Here is a 17,146-nt window from a genome sequence, read left to right as displayed (position 1 = left end):
GCCTGGGACAGGACAGAGGCACAATCCTTTGTCCTCAGTTACAACTCTTCAGCAGATATCAATCACATTTATTAACGCATTGGGCCTCAAAACATTCCTATGAAGAAAATGATGGTGTTACCCTATTTTACAGATGGGCAAACAGAGGCTGAGAGAGATGGGAGACTGCCTGCACGGGGCCATTCAGCTCAGAAGCAGTGGAACTAGAACTTGAGGTCAGGCCTTTCAGAGCTGCTCCCATCTTCTTACTTTGTAAATGACAGAGGGTCCGATATGGGCATCATTACATGGTTACCCATGGTACCCTAAGTGCAGACCCCAGGCCTCTCACCTGGACATCTGCACACAAAGTCTGTAACACATTTGAGATTTGTTCTTCCTCTTGCAAGTAATGGCAAAGGGTTTCTCTTGACTACTCAGCTGATCTTCTATTGAGAACACCATTCTAACACACCCGCTCATACAAGACTGCCTGTGGCGGCTGGGGAGGATACCGCTGGGCATATGACTTGGCTTTCTCCTCTGGCTCTTTTCTAAGCTGAACTTGTATCCAGTTTTCATATTTTATCTATCTCTATGTGCTTGAAAATATACTGGGAGTACTATATGAGGTGTGACTATATAAATAAAACATTATAAAGTTAGGCAAGGCGGTTAGTTTCATGACTTTCTGGTCATGTATCATAAATTGGTCATCTTGTGTTTTTGGTCAAATGCAAGCTTGTTTCTTGAAAAGGGCATGAGGACACCTGAATGATAGTGGTGGCAGAGGAACTGCAAGAGAATCATTGCTGCCTGCAAGTGGCAGTAACAAGAAACAGCCAATCTGAGCAGAGGACTTCAGGAGAGATTTCAGAGCTCCCTGGCCGGGTGATAAGCTGATGGCCTATAAGATGCTGACACTCAGGGAAAATAATTTGTATGAGCCTACCCATGTGAGTTACATGTTAACATGTGTTGCTGGCCCCCACCTCCCCAATGGCTGGAAAAGCAAACCCTGCATAAAAACAACCTCCCTGGGGCTGGGGAGGGCTGCACAGGTGTATCAGGTGTATCACAGAGAATACCCGGGGCCGGGGAAATACTCTGTGTGATACTGGAATGACAGAAACATGCAGTCATACGTTTGCCCAAAGCCACAGAATGTACCACACCTAGAGCGAACCCTAATGTAAACTGTGGATGTTGGATGATAATGATTTATCAATGCACGTTCACCAGTCCTGACAAATTTATCCACTATGATGGGAGATGTTGATAATGGGGGAGGCTGTGCATGTGGAGGGGAGGGGTAGATGGGAACTCTCTGGACCTGCCTCTCAATTTTGCTGTGAACCTAAAACAGCTCTAAAAAAAATTAAGTGTTTAAATATTAACAACAAACAAACCTCACTTCCCCAAGTTACTGATCTACACAGTCTGTATAATGAGAGATCTATCTATGTGACGACGTGCACATAGAGAAAAAAAATCTGAATCAGCCAGAATTTCCTAAAACTTGGAGGCCATCATTTTGAGAAACCACTTTTCTTCTCATTGTATGACTAGAGAAAATGGGCATGAGAGTGAAAGCTGGGGGTATAAAAGCACATGCTGGGATGGAATCTCCTATTCACTCTAGGAAAGCTGATCTCTCAATCCCACATGCGGTGGGTTTGAGCCTCTCAACCGAAGTGAAAATCGCCTATCAGCAAAGAAGGATGTAGGGCTTGGGAGGCATTGTTAACACCAGGGACACCCCATCTGAAGCATGAAGGTCTTGCAGCACACTACAGACCATTTCTACCATAGCAGGCAGGTTGTATTTTTAGCTTAGAAAGTTTAATTACAGCTAAGCTGTGACACTGTGCTTTCCTGAAGGAGGCAGAGTAACTACCGAAATGAAAGCGACAGATGATGCGGACGAGACAGTTGCTCGTGGAGTCTGGGAGCTTCTTGGGAAACCAGCGCCGTCTTAGAGATGGGTGTGAACTCCTGGCTCTCCGGTAGCCCTGAGCTAAAAGCAGTTCCTGTCTAGAAACTTGTATTGAAAACTTTTTCTGGCAAACTTTTTCTGGGATTTTAGTGGCAGGAATCCCACTGAAAATCTAGGCTCACTGAGAAATTATCCTACTGAATTTTTTTCATGTCCTCTGTTGTGTCTGTTGAGTTTATGGTGGTAATGAGTCTGAGAGGCTCGGCGGGTGCCTCCGGGGAGGCAGAAAGCATCACAGTCCTCGGGCCGGAGGTCTCACTGGCCTAATCCCCACCCCACATTCTTGCACCTCGAGCCTGCGTGCTCTCCCCACCTCCCTTTCTGTGCTTTCCTCTCTACCCAACATCTGACGATCAGTTGCACCCAGGGTCTCTTTTCCATGGACTGTCTTTCTCTCTCACTGGCAATCCCTTTTCATCTCAAGGTCCAAATGCCACTCTACACTGATGACTCCACAACGGCGGCCTCTCACCTTCAGCAACAGACTCCAGCTGAACAGCCTGACTGGCCCTCAAACTTGACATGTCCTGGAGAGGACATCCTGTCCTCCCTCCCCAAACACGTGCCTCTTCAGACTCTCTATCTGACCAGTTGCTCAACTCAGAACCCCAGGCATCGTTCCTGACCCCGCCCTTTCTCTCACTCCCACATCCAAACCATGAGCAAGTCCTATCGGCTTTACCCTGGCTTCATCTGAAATCATCTGCTATGGTCTGAATGTGTCCCCCGAAGTTCGTGTGTTGGAAATTTAGTCCCCAGTGCAACAGTGTTGAGAGGTGGGGCATTGAAGAGGGGATGAGGTCATGAGGGCTCTGCTCTCATGAATGGTTTAGGATTAATGCTGTTATTGTGGGAGCGGGCTCCTGATAAAGGAATGATCCCCCTCCGCCTCTCACACTCTCTTGCCCTCCCGCCTTCTGCCATGGGAGGACACAGCAAGAAGACCCTTCCCAGATGTAGGCCCCATGGCCGTGGACTTCCCAGCCTCCAGAACTGTAAGGACTAAATCTCTGCTCTTTGTAAGTTACCCGGTCTGTAGTACTCTGTTACAGCAGCATAAAATGGACTAAGACACCCTCACATTTGTTTTTCACTTGTGCTTGTCTGCCAACCCTACTCTAAGCCTAACACACATTTGTCAAGTAACTGAATACACTCTCATCCTATCAAAAGGACATCTGCAGGAGTAAGTGCATTGCCCAAGGTCACACAGTTAATGTATCACAAAGCTGGGATGGGGGCCCAGCTCTACCTGTCTCCTAACCTGAGCTCCTGTCCATTAAATGCTACATTGCCTTTACTGAGCATTTTCCATGTACCCAGCACCGTATCAGGTGCTCGGAATACTAAGAAGAAACAGCCACAACATAGGACACCATGGCTTCAAAGAGTTCCTTGTGTTATTTGGTGAGGACACAATTTTCAGACACTAAAATATTCCTCAGATCGAAGGAACGAACTCCTAATTTAGCTTCCGTGTCAGTCAGCTTGATTGCCATTGTTGGCAGCAGACAGCATTCTTCCTTTTCGGGTCAAGGATGAGAACAGGCCATGGAAAAGCAGGGAGACCTCACATGGTGGCCCATCCTGTCCTGCTGGGAGAGCCACCCTCCTGCCTCCAGCTCTGAATGTGCTCAGAGGAGCGGAAGCTAAAGAGCTGCTAGAGTTATACCTTCCAATGGGGAGGCTAGTGTCATTCAGTGTCCAGGATAGAAAGTTGGCAAGAATTAGGCACAAGCTGAGCTTGGAAGAGAGCAAGTGACTGCAACCAACACATGACATAGCTCCCAGGGGCCCAAGTGAACACATCTGAGAGGCTCCATCAGCCATATTTAGAGTATTATTTCTATACTTTCTGTGTGGAAAAATTGAATGGCTGTCCTGTGTGCCAGGGTAGGGTTAGAGGCATGTGTGATGGGAAGTTCTTTAAACAAATACTTTGAAGTTGTTGCCACATTCCTTGATTCTAAAGTTTGGGTCCTGCCAGAAGGGAGTGGTCTTTATACCACAGTATCACTGGAGGATTCCTTTATTTAAAAGATGTATTAGGGCTGGGTGTGGTGGCTCACGCCTGCAATCCCAGCACTTTGGGAGGCCGAGGCGGGCAGATCACGAGGTCAGGAGATTGAGAATATCCTGGCCAACATGAAGAAACCCCGTCTCTACTAAACATTCAAAAATTAGCTGGGTGTGGTGGCGTGTGCCTACAGTCCCAGCTACTCAGGAGGCTGAGGCAGGAGAATCGCTTGAACCCAGGAAGTGGAGGCTGCAAGCTGCAGTGAGCTGAGATCATGCCACTGCACTACAGCCTGAGCGACAGAGCAAGACTCTGTCTCAAAAAAAAAAAAAAAAAAAAAAGATGTATGAGTCTGTTCTCATGCTGCTATAAGGGCATACCCGAGACTGGGTAATTTATAAAGGAAAGAGGTTTAATTGATTCACAGTTCCGCAGGGCTGGCGAGGCCTCAGGAAACTTATAATCATGGTGGAAGGGGATGCAAACACGTCCTTCTTCATAAGGCAGCAGAAGAGAGAAGAATGAGAGGCGAGTGAAGGGGGAAGTTCCTTATAAAACCATCAGATCTCATGAGAACTCACTCACTATCATGAGAATAGCATGGGGGAAACTGCCCCCATGATTCAGTTACCTCCCACCAGGTCCTCCCACCACACGTGGGGATTATGGGAACTACAATTAAGGATGAGATTTGGATGGGGACACAAAGCATAACCATATCAAAAGATGAAGGGCTACTCCCTAAAAGCCAGCTGGCAAATGGAATACTGAGGGTGGGGGATGGCTGGAAAACCTGGAAGGTTCTAGAAAATAACAAGATTGAGTTAGCTAGCCTGGGGATCCTGGCCATGCCTCTGGTGGCACCGAGCTGCCTGCAGTGACCTGTGGACCTGCTCTCCTCTTTCATCTAGCCGGCTCCCAGAGGGGAGGAATCATTTCTAGTCACCCTTAGAGCCCTGGCACCTAAGTGCCTGGCATGCAGTAGACACCCAGTAACTATGGACTAAGTAAAGGCAGAAATGTCTTCAATCTCATTTAGTAGGTTTATGAGTGATCACTACTCCAGGTTGCCAGGTGAAGACACTGACAAATGCGGGCAAAACATGAGATTCTAGGCATGCCAAGCACAAGACAAAACAGGGGTCCAGGACTTCTGAATACGTTCTGAGAAGGCTGAGAGCTGGGAGATACTGACTAGGTGCTAAGAGCTGAAAACAGTTAGCCTGGATCAGCTCATGCAGAAAGAGTGGGAGGAGAGAGATGGTGGGAGGCAAGGGTGGTTTTACTCAAGCTCCACGGGGTACCAGTGAGAGCCCCAGAGGCTACAGTGGAATGCAAGTCACCTGCCCTCAGATCCTAAGTGGGCAAAGAAGGTTCCATTAAAGTGGCAGTGGGAACATAGTTCAGGAAAAAAGAGCTATGGTCCTATTTTGTGAACCTAAAACTCTAAATAATGATGAAAACAATTGTATGTTATTTATTTATTTATATTTTGAGATGGAGGCTTGCTCTGTTGCCCAGGCTGGAGTGTAATGGTATGATCTCGGCTCGTTGCAGCCTCTGTCTCCCGGGTTCAAGCGATATCTCCTGCCTCAGCCTCCCGAGCAGCTGGGACTATAGGCATGCACGCCGCCACGTCTGGCTATTTTTTTTTTTTTTGTATTTTTAGTGGAGATGGGATTTTGCCACGTTGGCCAGGCTGGTCTCGAACTCCTGACCTCAGGTGATCCACCTGCCTCAGCCTCCCAAAGTGCTGGGATTACAGGCATGAGCACCATGCCCAGCCGAAAACAATATTATTAATGATTAAGGAAAGCTACCAGTTACTGAGTATCTGCTGGAAGCACCATTTCATTTAACTTGACAGCAGCCCTGGGGGTAGGTGCTATACTCCATATCTGACAGCAGAGGAAATCAGTGAGAAAGGTTAGGACACTGGCCCCATCCTGAGCTTAGTCAGCTGCACCTTTCCTCAGATTAGAGGAAGATTTAATTTCTGGAAAAGATCAAATATGAAAAAGGGGCCTTAAAAATATGGAGAAGCGGAGAATCACTATAATAGGACAGGGACCAAAAACTCCACTGAAATACTGAGGGGAAAGTATTTGCAAAAGTTGTATTTGAAGGCTGCTGGAGATCGAATGAAATGTTTGGCAAGAAATGTTAAGGATTTGAACTCTCCCAGAAGTCAGGTTCTAACACAGGCCCTCAAGAGTGGATCCAGAGTTCAATAAAAATGATGTCCCGTGGCCAGGCATGGGCAATGGAGAGGGGACCCAGAGCCAGGATTCTGCATTTTCCATGCAGCGGTCACAGGCTCTTGGCAGACGGTGGCTCAGCTTGGTCAGGATGTGGGGAATAAGAATCCCAGCCTCGTTCCCCAAGAGCATCTTGAGAATCTGGTGGAAAATAGATGGAAATGTGCAAATGAAGTTTAAATTTCTATGATTAAATTGAAGTTAAATTGAAGTTTAAATTTAAATTGAAGTTTAAATTTCGCATGTTTTTAAAGGTCTGAAGTAGAAAATACTTTTCTTTAAACGTAGGGCTTTTTTACCTCCAAAATTAGAAAAATTTTGCCTTATGAGGTGTATTCCATTTGTTGTTTAGAAAGACGAATGTTGAGATCCAGTGGTACATATTGTATCCGGCCTCTATTGTCACCACATAATTCATAAAATTATGCAATAGGGATATTTAAATATTAAACTAGCTGAAGGATTAGAGGACCAAGCCCTTCCTTAGACTGTAAATGATCCATGCGACTCTAGGTCTTTTGGTAAGATTTAAGCTATAATAGCTTTGCTACTGTGTCCGATGACTCAGGAAAGTTCTGAAAAGCAACCTCACCTGCCTTACTCCACTTTCTCCTGTTTTAATCTAATCTTTCTACCTGACTTTGCTTTGTGTTGTGCACTGTGCTAAGAATTTTACATGGACTGTGTCATTTAATTCTCACGGAACCAGATGAACTCAATGTTATTATTCCCATTTTACAGGTAAGAAAGCTGCAGATGTGGAGGAGTCAGCATTGGAACCCACGTGTTCATCTGCACCTAAGCCACCACCTGTGACTGCCTCACACTCCAGTTCTCTGCTGGGTGCTGTGCCAGAGTGCCCTGAGGACCCAAAGCGTCTCTGCTGGAGCAGACACTCAGGCTGATCCGGTGATGGGTACCCAAGGCCCAGCATGGCAGCAGGAATGGGGCCACAATGGGACCTGCCACACCAGGCCTGGCCTTTGTGTCCAGGGTCCCTTGGAACTCTGCAGCACAAGAAAAGAACCTACCTATGTGTGGAGATATCCACCCTCAATCAAGTCAAGGTGGCCTCATCCTCAGCAAAGTGAATGTTGGAAGAAGCAGAAACTTCTTACAGAGACATGGATTTGATAAAGCTGCTTGGCAAACATTATTGTTCAGATTGTGGAGCTTGGAGGGTGCTAGGGTTTGAATATTTGTCCCCTCTGAAACTCACATTGAAACTTAATCCACATTGTAGCTGTATTAAGAGGATAAGAAATCTGACTATGGTATTTGAGAGGTAATTAGGGGCAGCTGAGGCCATCAGGGTGAGGCCTTCGTGGCTTCATCAGAGGAGGAAGGGAGACCTGAGCCAGCATGCCCAGCCCCCTCGCCATATGTGATGTGTTGGGCCACCTTGAGACTCTGCAGCATCCCCATCAGCAAGAAGGCCCTCATCAGACGTGTTCCCTCGATCTTGGACTTTCCAGCCTCCAGAACCCTAAGAAATAAATCCCTTTTCTTTGTACATTACATAGCCTCAGGTATTCAGTTATAGCAACAGAAAATGGACTAAGACAGAGGGTTCTCTTGAGTAAAGCAATGTATCAGGTACGGTTTCTTCCCCCACCCTCTCTTCTCAGCTCCTTTTGTGAAAATAAGTCCTATCTGCTTAATTGTATGAAGAAACAAAATTAAGAAATCATATGAACTAATTCTGTGTCCCTAAAGTATTATTATAGCACTTCCACACGGGGACTAAATTTCTTCACAGGTAAAATGTTCAATTAGATAAGCTCTAAGACGCCTTTGAGCGGGAAAATCTAATGCACAACGACTCTGTTTTATTAGTATCCGCATGAATTCTTCTGGTTTTGAGTCCTTGCCAGTGTTTTATAAATTAACATTCTGCAGCATTTAGCTCTATTTGATAAAAAAAAAAAAACCCTAAAACTAAAGCATTTCAGTGTAAAACCAATTAGTGAAATGTAGCACTGCTGTGACCTTTATGCTACAATGTAAAGTAACCTTGGACAGCGATGTGGCTGACTCTAAGGTGTCCCTCCCCTCCCCACCCAGGTCTCACTGGCTCCTGCCCTGGCCTTGCCACCACCTGGCAGGTGGCTAAGTCTCTGTGGGCATGAAATGACGGAGCTTGACTAGTAGACAACACAGGTCCCTTCAGCTCCCCAAATAAGCAATTTTACACTTTTCTATTTTCTCCTGTTTTCCAAGTTTGTTTAAATTCTGTTTTTGTTTTTGAGGTGGAGTCTCGCTCTACTGCCCAGGCTGGAGTACAGTGGTGCAATCTTGGCTCATTGCAACCTCTGCCTCCTGGGTTCAAGTGATTCTCTTGCCTCAGGCTCCCAAGTAGCTGGAATTACAGGCATGCAACACCATGCCCGGCTATTTTTTTTTTTTTTTTTTTTTAATTTTTAGTAGAGACGGGGTTTCACCACGTTGGCCAGGCTGGTCTCGAACTCCTGACCTCAAGTGATCCACCTGCCTTGGCCTCCCCATAAATCCTGTTTTTTAACCCTGCTTTCCAATATTGGGTGAATTTTGTGATTCAAGGAGGAGGACAAGTGTGCACTGCAGAGGCCGGCATTCTGAAGCAAGTGACACCCTGAGTAAGCTTTGCTGGGTAGAAACAAAGATGATTATGAAGTCATTGAGAAGAGAAAGAAAGGCCTTGAGAGAGTGAGGAAGAAGGTGAAGAAAGATGGTTTCATTTGTAATGTAAATAATTCTCAAAAGGAGATGTAAACAAGTGAGTAGAAATGAGGATAATTTAAAAAGTGAATTGGCCAGTTAGGATCTGAAAGGAAATCCCACAATTCCCCAAATATAGTGTGTGGAGGGTTGTCATATGAAATGAGAAATTTTAACTAGGTGGGAAGGATTGAGTTCCCCCACCCAGCACTCTCCTATTTGCCAAGAATTGGAATAAGAACCCACTGGAGAGGTCTCTGAGCTTCCTAGAATCTAGGAGCTGAATCAGGGCTCTGCGTCACCATGGCAAAATCCGTCATGTGGCCGGGCGCGGGGGCTCATGCCTGTAATCCCAGCACTTTGGGAGGCCGAGGGGAAGGTGGGTGGATCACTTGAGGTCAGGAGTTCGAGACTACCCTGGCCAACATGGTGAAACCCTGTCTGTATTAAAAATACAAAAATTAGCTGGGCGTGGTGGCAGGAGCCTGCAATCCCAGCTACTTGGGAGGCCGAGGCACAAAAATCACTTGAACCCGGGAGGCGGAGGTTGCAGTGAGCCAAGATAGCGCCATTGCACCCCAGCCTGGGTGACAGAGTGAGATTCGGTCTCAAAAAAAAAAAAAAAATCAGTCATGTAAGTTTAAATTTGTATAGCCTCAAAAACGGTCTATGTTGGTGGTCTTCAGTCATTCTCCACCTGTCGTTTGTGAAACTCTGAGATAAGCTCCACGTGAGCAGTGCTTAGTCCTCAGTAAGTACACGCCACTCCCATCCCACCCAAGCCCCTCAGCGTTGACCTTACACAATCTTTGGGTTTGCAGGGCCAGAAACAATGCCTAGGAGTTCTCCTTAATTCTCCATGGAATAAAACAAATTATCTTACAAAATTGAAAAACAAACTCGTGCTATCATCCAACACCCCTCAGAAACTTCTCAATGACTCTCTAGAAATTACGGGTCTTGAAATCAATAGTGCCATCTTAGCTCGGAATGGCTGACGCATTTGTGAGGCTTTCTGGTTTTCAATATTCATTCACATTCTTTATTCACTCACTCGATCTTTACCCGGTGACAGAGGTGGCCCAGAGTCCCAGAGGACAGGCGAGGAAAGCAGCTTGGAGTGAAATGGAATTGCCAGTGTCTAGAACCAGCTTCTGACGTCTGCCCACCGCCTTTTCCACTTCCCCCACCCGCGTGACTCTTATGTTCTTTCATGTCCAGTTATTAAGATTTTTTGAACCCTCAGGCAATTTATACTCAAAATAAAGATTTCAGAATAGAGTTGTCTCATGGGCATATTACGCACAGAAAGCTAGCAATTCTCAGGCTCTTCAAAACCTTCTGACTACATGTATACACGGTGAGAAAGCTGTATTCCTAATCGGCATGCTTCTCCAAAGTAAATACGTTTCTGGGATCTTGTAGCAAAGAGTCCATATCGTCTGGGCACAGAGAGCTGTGTCTATGAGCAGGACCCAACGGCTTCATGGATTGATGCCAGTTCCCTTGAGAAGCCAACTATGATGAGTCCAAGCAGAACCCATTTTTTATAAAATTCAAAAACAACGAGGACCTTCTGGAAAACTTCAGAGACATTTCATTTTTCTGAGTTGAAAGTGAAGACGCAACCTCGTTACTATTATTATTAAGATATAAGGCCATATATATCTGTGTTTCTTTCCTCAGGGAACCCTCAAGGAAAGAAATGAAAATATGTACCACCGTACTGTGTACTTTTCAAGGGCTTTTTCACATAATATCTCATCTGGTAATAAAAAGATATACATACTGCAGTGTCTCGTGACTGTCACTAATGCCTGTTATATGAGGTAAGAGGAACAGGTGTTCCCCTGTATATGCTCAGATTCACCTGGAGGGTTCTTTCCATGAGGCTGCCATTCATGCTTGTAATATTCATGATGGTGCTTGGCTTTTCGCCTCTAAAAGCTGGGTGATGGTCAGAAGACCCCTAGGGCATTCCTGCTCTGATGGTCCATAATCTGAGATCTGGGGCCCCAGGGAATCCCAGGGTGCAGCACTCCCCATCAGGGGTCCTTGTGGCTCAGTCTGGTTCTCTTGGGACAAGTCCTGACCATCCCGATTTGCCTAACATGGAACAGAAGCAAAGCCACTCTCAGGTGTGCAGAAGGGGCGTTTGACACCCAGACATCATCTGTAGGGTCTCCCAACATCCTCATGGCCCACTGTCCCTGCACCCGGACGTCTGATCCCCCCGAAGTATCTGTTCCTCCTGCCTCATGTGTGGTTGGGATTTTAGGGCATACATCTGAGATTCCACAATCCCTCTGTCCCTTCAGTTCAAGGTCTGGTCTACGGTACATACTCAGGTCAGGGAGGGTGCACCCGGGAGTGGAGCGGCCTGGCAGCCTTTCCTGCTGGGCACAGGGCCACTGATCCTCTAGGGTGCCTGTGGGTTTTGTAGTGTCCAGCTCCAGCCTTGGGCCTGGCATCTCCCTGGGGTGAGCTGACCCCCTGGACACTTGTGGACCTAATTGTCCCATGGGCCCTCCCCTTCCGTAGGTCCCGAGCTCTGGTCATCAAGCTCCCTGCAATCTCTCCTCCTCACAAGCCGCCTCTTCTTTGCTAGTGGCATCTCCCATGGGGAACCCATTTATTTTACGCCCTCTGCCCCCTCATCCCTCACATCCAAGTGGTCAGCAGGAGGTGGTCCTGCTCCCCGATGTCTGAAGGCCACTGCACTGTGCCAGCTCTTGTCCCCTCTTGCAGGAGCCACTGTCACATCTTCCTGGACACACCCCTTATGTGCCCCCCACACTGTTGCCAACGGGGCCTTCCAGTGCAAATGACATCTCAGGAGCCTCTTGCCTGAAGTCTCTGGGTGGTTCCTAATGCTGCTGGCGCCCCACTCTCCCGTCACTGGCTGCACCCAAATGCATCTGCAGAGCCGAGGTCTGGGTTTCCAAGCTGAGCTCCTTGGGTGCTGGGCAGGCCCCTGGCCCCCTCTCTCACCTCTTCTTCCTTCCCCTTGAACTACAGCAGTTAGACCTATGTCTGTTTTATATACTGAGTTTCCTCATTATTTTTCATTTTCTAAAATGGATCACTGCTTTTAACAACCAAAAATAAAACAAAAATGCAGTCAGCTAGTAAATGTGGCAAATGTTGACTATAATTATTGTGAGCAGCTCTGAGTGAAGTTCCTAGGGTGCGATGCTGTCCCCTTACGAAACACCACATGACGGGCACTGTTGGCAGGATGTAGGACTCTACGGCAGAGGACTTGAACTTGGGTCCTGGCCTTTTGCCTACTTAGTGATGTGATATGCACATTTCTGGCCTCAGCAAGTCGGATATGCTATAAAAGGTTATTTCCAACTCAAATACTACGATTCCATAGCTAAATAAAACTTTTCAAGAATTGAAGTCAATTGTGTCTACACATTTCACAGAATGAGGAAGTGCTGGCCAGCCCAGCAGCAGGAACTCTACAGATAAAGTATTTACGAGAACAGGGGTGCTTACAGACCCAGGCTAGGCCAAGAACAGATTGGTGGCTCTAATGGCACTCAGAAATGACGAAGTACGACATCAATACCCCTGCCAGCAGACTTGGGTCCGCACAGACGTCTGGAGCTCTAAATATAGTGTGCTGTTTTTGTTTCTTGTTGTTCACATAAAGCTGCAAGCACTTCACTGAGTCACTGCAGTCCAGTCAGCAGGTCCTTAATTACTTTTCTCAACAAAGGCACTCAGGAGAATAGGCAAAGTTCTACCAGTTAGGACTGGCTACGGAATGTTGGGGGCCCACGGCAAAATGAAAATTTGGGGCAGCTGCTTAAAAATCATTAAGAATTGGCCGGGCACAGTGGCTCATGCCTGTAATCCCAGCACTTTGGGAGGCGCAGGTGGGTAGATCCCCTGAGGTCAGGAGTTTGAGATGAGCTTGGCCAACATAGTGAAATCCTATCTACTAAAAATACAAAAATTAGCTGGGCGTGGTGGCGGGCACCTGTAATCCCAGCTAGCTGGGAGGCTGAGGCATGAGAATTGCTTGAACCCAGGAGGCAGAGGTTGCAGGGAGGCAGAGGTTGCAGTGAGCCAAGATTGCGCCATTGCACTCCAGCGTGGGTGACAGAGTGAGACTCTGTCTCAAAAAAAAAAAAAAAAAGTCATGAAGAATTTCAAGCTGGAGACAGCAGAACATGAAGTCCATCTGGGGCCCTGTGCCAGGAAGCAGGTTACACACTGGTGACCCCGGCCCTGCTAACTGCCATAGTGTTATGGCCTGGGAATGTGATTTTCCCATTTGTGGCAGATCGATGTCTAGCGATTCCATGGGGTTTTCTGAGAGGATTTATAGAGAGTTTTTCTAAGAACATCACACAGTGAGGAAGTTGTGATTTCCTTGGAGTTAAGGCCTAGTCAACAGCCCCTTCTCTACGGAGAGCCTTGGGGCTTTCTTCCCCTTGAACTACAGCAGTTAGACCTATGTCTGTTTTATATATTGAGTTTCCTCATTACTTTTCATTTTCTAAAATGGATCACTGCTTACATCAACCAAAAAAAAAAAATCAGTCAGCTAGTAAATGTGGTAAAGTTGACTGTAAATCAGTCAGCTAGTAAATGTGGTAAAGTTGACTGTAATGTGAGCAGTTGTGAGTGAAGTTCCTGGAGGTGGGGCTGCTCCTTTATGAAACACCACACAGTGGGGCACTGTTTATGGGATGTAGGACTCTATGGCACAGGACTTGAACTTGGGTCCTGGACTTTTGCACTCCCCTCCAACCCCCCCATCAAGAGCTGCAGTGTCTTCACCCAGGTGCACCAGCCAGCGGTGGAGGGGCTTTCCAAGAGCTGCCATTTTCTAGCCCAGGCGAGGCTAACTGGGTGAAGGTGTGGTGGGAACAAGTTTACCAAGGAAGAAGGATATAATATCAGGGAGACCATGAGAGGAAGAGTCAGCAACCACTAAAAGTGTCAGCCCTTTCAATACTATTTTCCAAGAATATCAGAAACTGTTTATAACCTCCAGGGCAACCGTTCTTAGACTTTTTTTTTCATTCCCTACTGGTTTAAAACTCTGATGACAGCTATGGATCCCTTCACTCTCGTGCACTCACACATTTTAGGTACAATTTCCCGAAGCCTGTTCTTAGGCCCCAGGTTAAGAATGGTTGACCTATCAGGTTAGTTCACAGAAACTGAAATAACTTATTTCAGATGATGAGACGGATGCGCTGCCTACTGCTCCACAAGGCTGCTTGAAATGATTTATTTCAACCAGTAATTTAAAACTGAGCTGTTCTAAGAAGGCAGGCCAACAGGTGCCTATCGTGTAGCATGCTAAATGTGCCATCCCCAGGGTCCCGGAGGTATACAACCTAAAATCTCAGCCACAGGCAAGCTAGCACTCTGGGCTAACCCCAGCATAAGTCAATGCAATCCTTGGCCTATTCAGAAGGAGCTACTCTAATTATGCTTTATTCCAGGGTTTCTTAAACTAAGGGTTGTGATCAGATAGTGAGTCATGAAATTGATTTAGCTGGTCATGACCAGCACTAAAAACAAACAATAAAATAGAAAGTATCAAGGCATCTTCTGTTGAGAAAGGCAAGCACTGCTTCATGCCTTTTATGTGCATATCTCTGTGCATTGGATCCCAGTAGAAAATGTATTTCCTACTGTGAGTTGCTGTAAAACACAAAAAGTTTGAAAGCTACTGTTTTACTTGAATTTGTAGAAGGCACACGTGAGGCTCTCCAATATCTGTTGAGTAGATAAATACACGTGTAAGTTGCGTCAGTCACAGACCTAAAGACACCATGAGTCATTTTCAGTGATGGCATTTCCACCCTCCCAGAACTGTGCAAGGATTACTAGCTCTTGATCAGACTTAATTTTTTTTAAATGATCATTTCTGTTGGAGTCTGACATTTTTAAATTTGTGCTTCTGGTAGGTTTGAGGGTGAGGGATATGGGTTTCATTTAGTTTAGATTGGGTGCTGGAGGCTTTTTTTTCCCCCAGTTGAGAACGCTAACCTCATCATAGGGCCAAAAAAGCAATATACTTTTTTTTTTTTTTCTAAGAGAGAAGACTACGATGGAGACATGAAGGTAGATACAGCAAGAGGAGCATCAAATTCTCTTTTTCTTCTTCTCTCCCTTCTCTCCTTCAGTAAATACTAACTGAGCAGCTGCATGCCAGTCAAGGAGTTGGCTGCTGGGAATACAGTGAGGGAAACTGACACAGGCCTGGCCTCTTGAAGCTTACCCACCTGTGGGCAGAGACATTGGCCACTCGAGTCCACACATCCCCAGTGTATACCATGACAACCCTGGTCAGAGCTGTGAAGGAAGCATACGGAGAGCTATGGGAAGTGTGTGCAGTGGCAGGCTTCCCTGAGGAGCCCACGCCTGAACCTCTCCCTGAAAGATGAGCAGGAATTAACAGAGAGCAACCAGAGGAGGCCTGGGGGCTGGAGCCCAGGTGGCACACGGACTACAGTGCAAGCCGAGAGAGGTGGGTCTTGTACACTAGGTTAAGGATTTTGGCCTCCTTCCCATAGTGATGACATTCTGTTTGGAAAAGGTCACTCTGATGTCAGTGTAGAGGCTGGATTAGATGAGGAGCAGAGTGGACAGTGGGGGTCCTCCAAGAGACCTTTGCACAGTTAAAGTGAGAGATGATGGCGGCTTGCAGCTGGCCGAGGCAGTGCACAGAAGGAAAGGGATGAAGTGGGTTAAGCTGGGATCCACCTAGTAAGCAAACTGTACAGAGCCTGGTGATGGATTAGGTGAGCAGGGTGTGGCAGAGAAAGGAGTCGGTAGGACCCTCATGTCTGTGCAGCCTGGAAATGGGGCTGGCCTTCAGCAAGGTGGGGGTCACTGGGGAAAGATGATTTGGGGTGCTTTTATCTCCCCAAGTGGACATGTCCAGCGGGAAGCTGCATATGCAAGTCTGGAGCTCTGAGGAGAGGTCTGAGCTAGAGACATAAGCCTGGCAGAAAGAGAGACTCTGGAAGGCAAAAGGAGCAAGACACAGATATGAACACACACTCCTCAGAGCCACAAAGCCAAGAACCACACACACACAAAAGGGACGGAGCCGGTCAAAAAGATGCACAAACAGGGAAAGTCAGATGAACAGAGACAGACTTTCATGAAGCAATCGCTTGTGGCTTTTCTGGGTATGGAAGAAATATATTTTTCAAGCTGAGTTGCAGTTTGACAATTCCAGGCAGAAATGAGGTGAGCACTTGGCCAGAGGCCACCCTCCCCTGCTGGATCGGCTCCAACCTGCAAGCACACATCTACCTTTGCCTTGGAAGAAGGTCTCTTTGCACTGGGCACTGACACCGCGGTTGAGTATCACTGACAAAGCCAGAACAGGATGAAAATGTGCCCAGGAGGCCCCAGAAATTCTGTTGTTGAAGCTTTCCTATTGGCCAGGGATGCTCTCTCCAAAAAACTGTATTAGACATGTAGCCTCATTCTTTTGTCATAAACAGTTTTTAAATAAATAAATGCACAGAATAAAAAAGACATGATACATTAAAAAATTTACATTAGATGCATTATTTTACATTATCAGAATCCTCTATCAAAGCACTTTTTAAAAGTACACATATTGGCTAGGCGTGGGGGCTCATGCCTGTAATCCCAGCACTTTGGGAGGCCGAGGTGGGCAGATCACCTGAGGTCAGGAGTTTGAGACCAACCTGGCCAGTATGGTGAAACCCTGTCTCTACTAAAAATACAAAAATTAGCTGGGCGTGGTGGCGTGTGCCTGTAGCCGCAGCTACTCGGGGAGGCTGAGGCAGAAGGATGGCTTGAACCCGGGAGGTGGAGGTTGCAGTGAGCCAAGATTGCATCACCGCACTCCAACAGACAGAGCAAGACCCTGTCTCAAAAACAAACAAACAAACAAACAAACAGGTGCATTTATTCATGGCTCCCAGTCTTACACAAGCATATTTGACAGAAGTCTCCAGAAAGTCCCACAGGGCTGACCAGGCAGTGATTCTGCTTCCTGTGGCAGTTCTATTTCTCATTCTACACTTATAAATTGGCACTCTGATTATGAATTGGCTGCCCAAGCAGCTTGATACCAGGCAGAGAAGCGGCTGGCTTTGCCTGGTGAGAGAATGCTGGCCCCTGTGACAACGTTGGTCCTGCAGTCATCTGTTGAAAATGAACAAATCTGCGTTCTGGCTTTCT

General features: G+C 46.7%; 1 protein-coding gene across 3 annotated transcripts in view; it reads right to left on the bottom strand.

Moving 5' to 3' along the window:
* Positions 1 to 17,146, bottom strand: part of ZDHHC14 (zinc finger DHHC-type palmitoyltransferase 14) — a 294,209-nt gene that overhangs the window by 46,217 nt on the left and 230,846 nt on the right. The gene's annotated exons all lie outside the window — the stretch shown is intronic.

Source organism: Pongo pygmaeus, chromosome 5 (assembly GCF_028885625.2).
Source record: "Pongo pygmaeus isolate AG05252 chromosome 5, NHGRI_mPonPyg2-v2.0_pri, whole genome shotgun sequence".
NCBI lineage: Eukaryota > Metazoa > Chordata > Mammalia > Primates > Hominidae > Pongo > Pongo pygmaeus.
The sequence above is the reverse complement of the archived record's forward strand: the minus strand, read 5'-3'. Positions and strand labels throughout refer to the sequence as shown.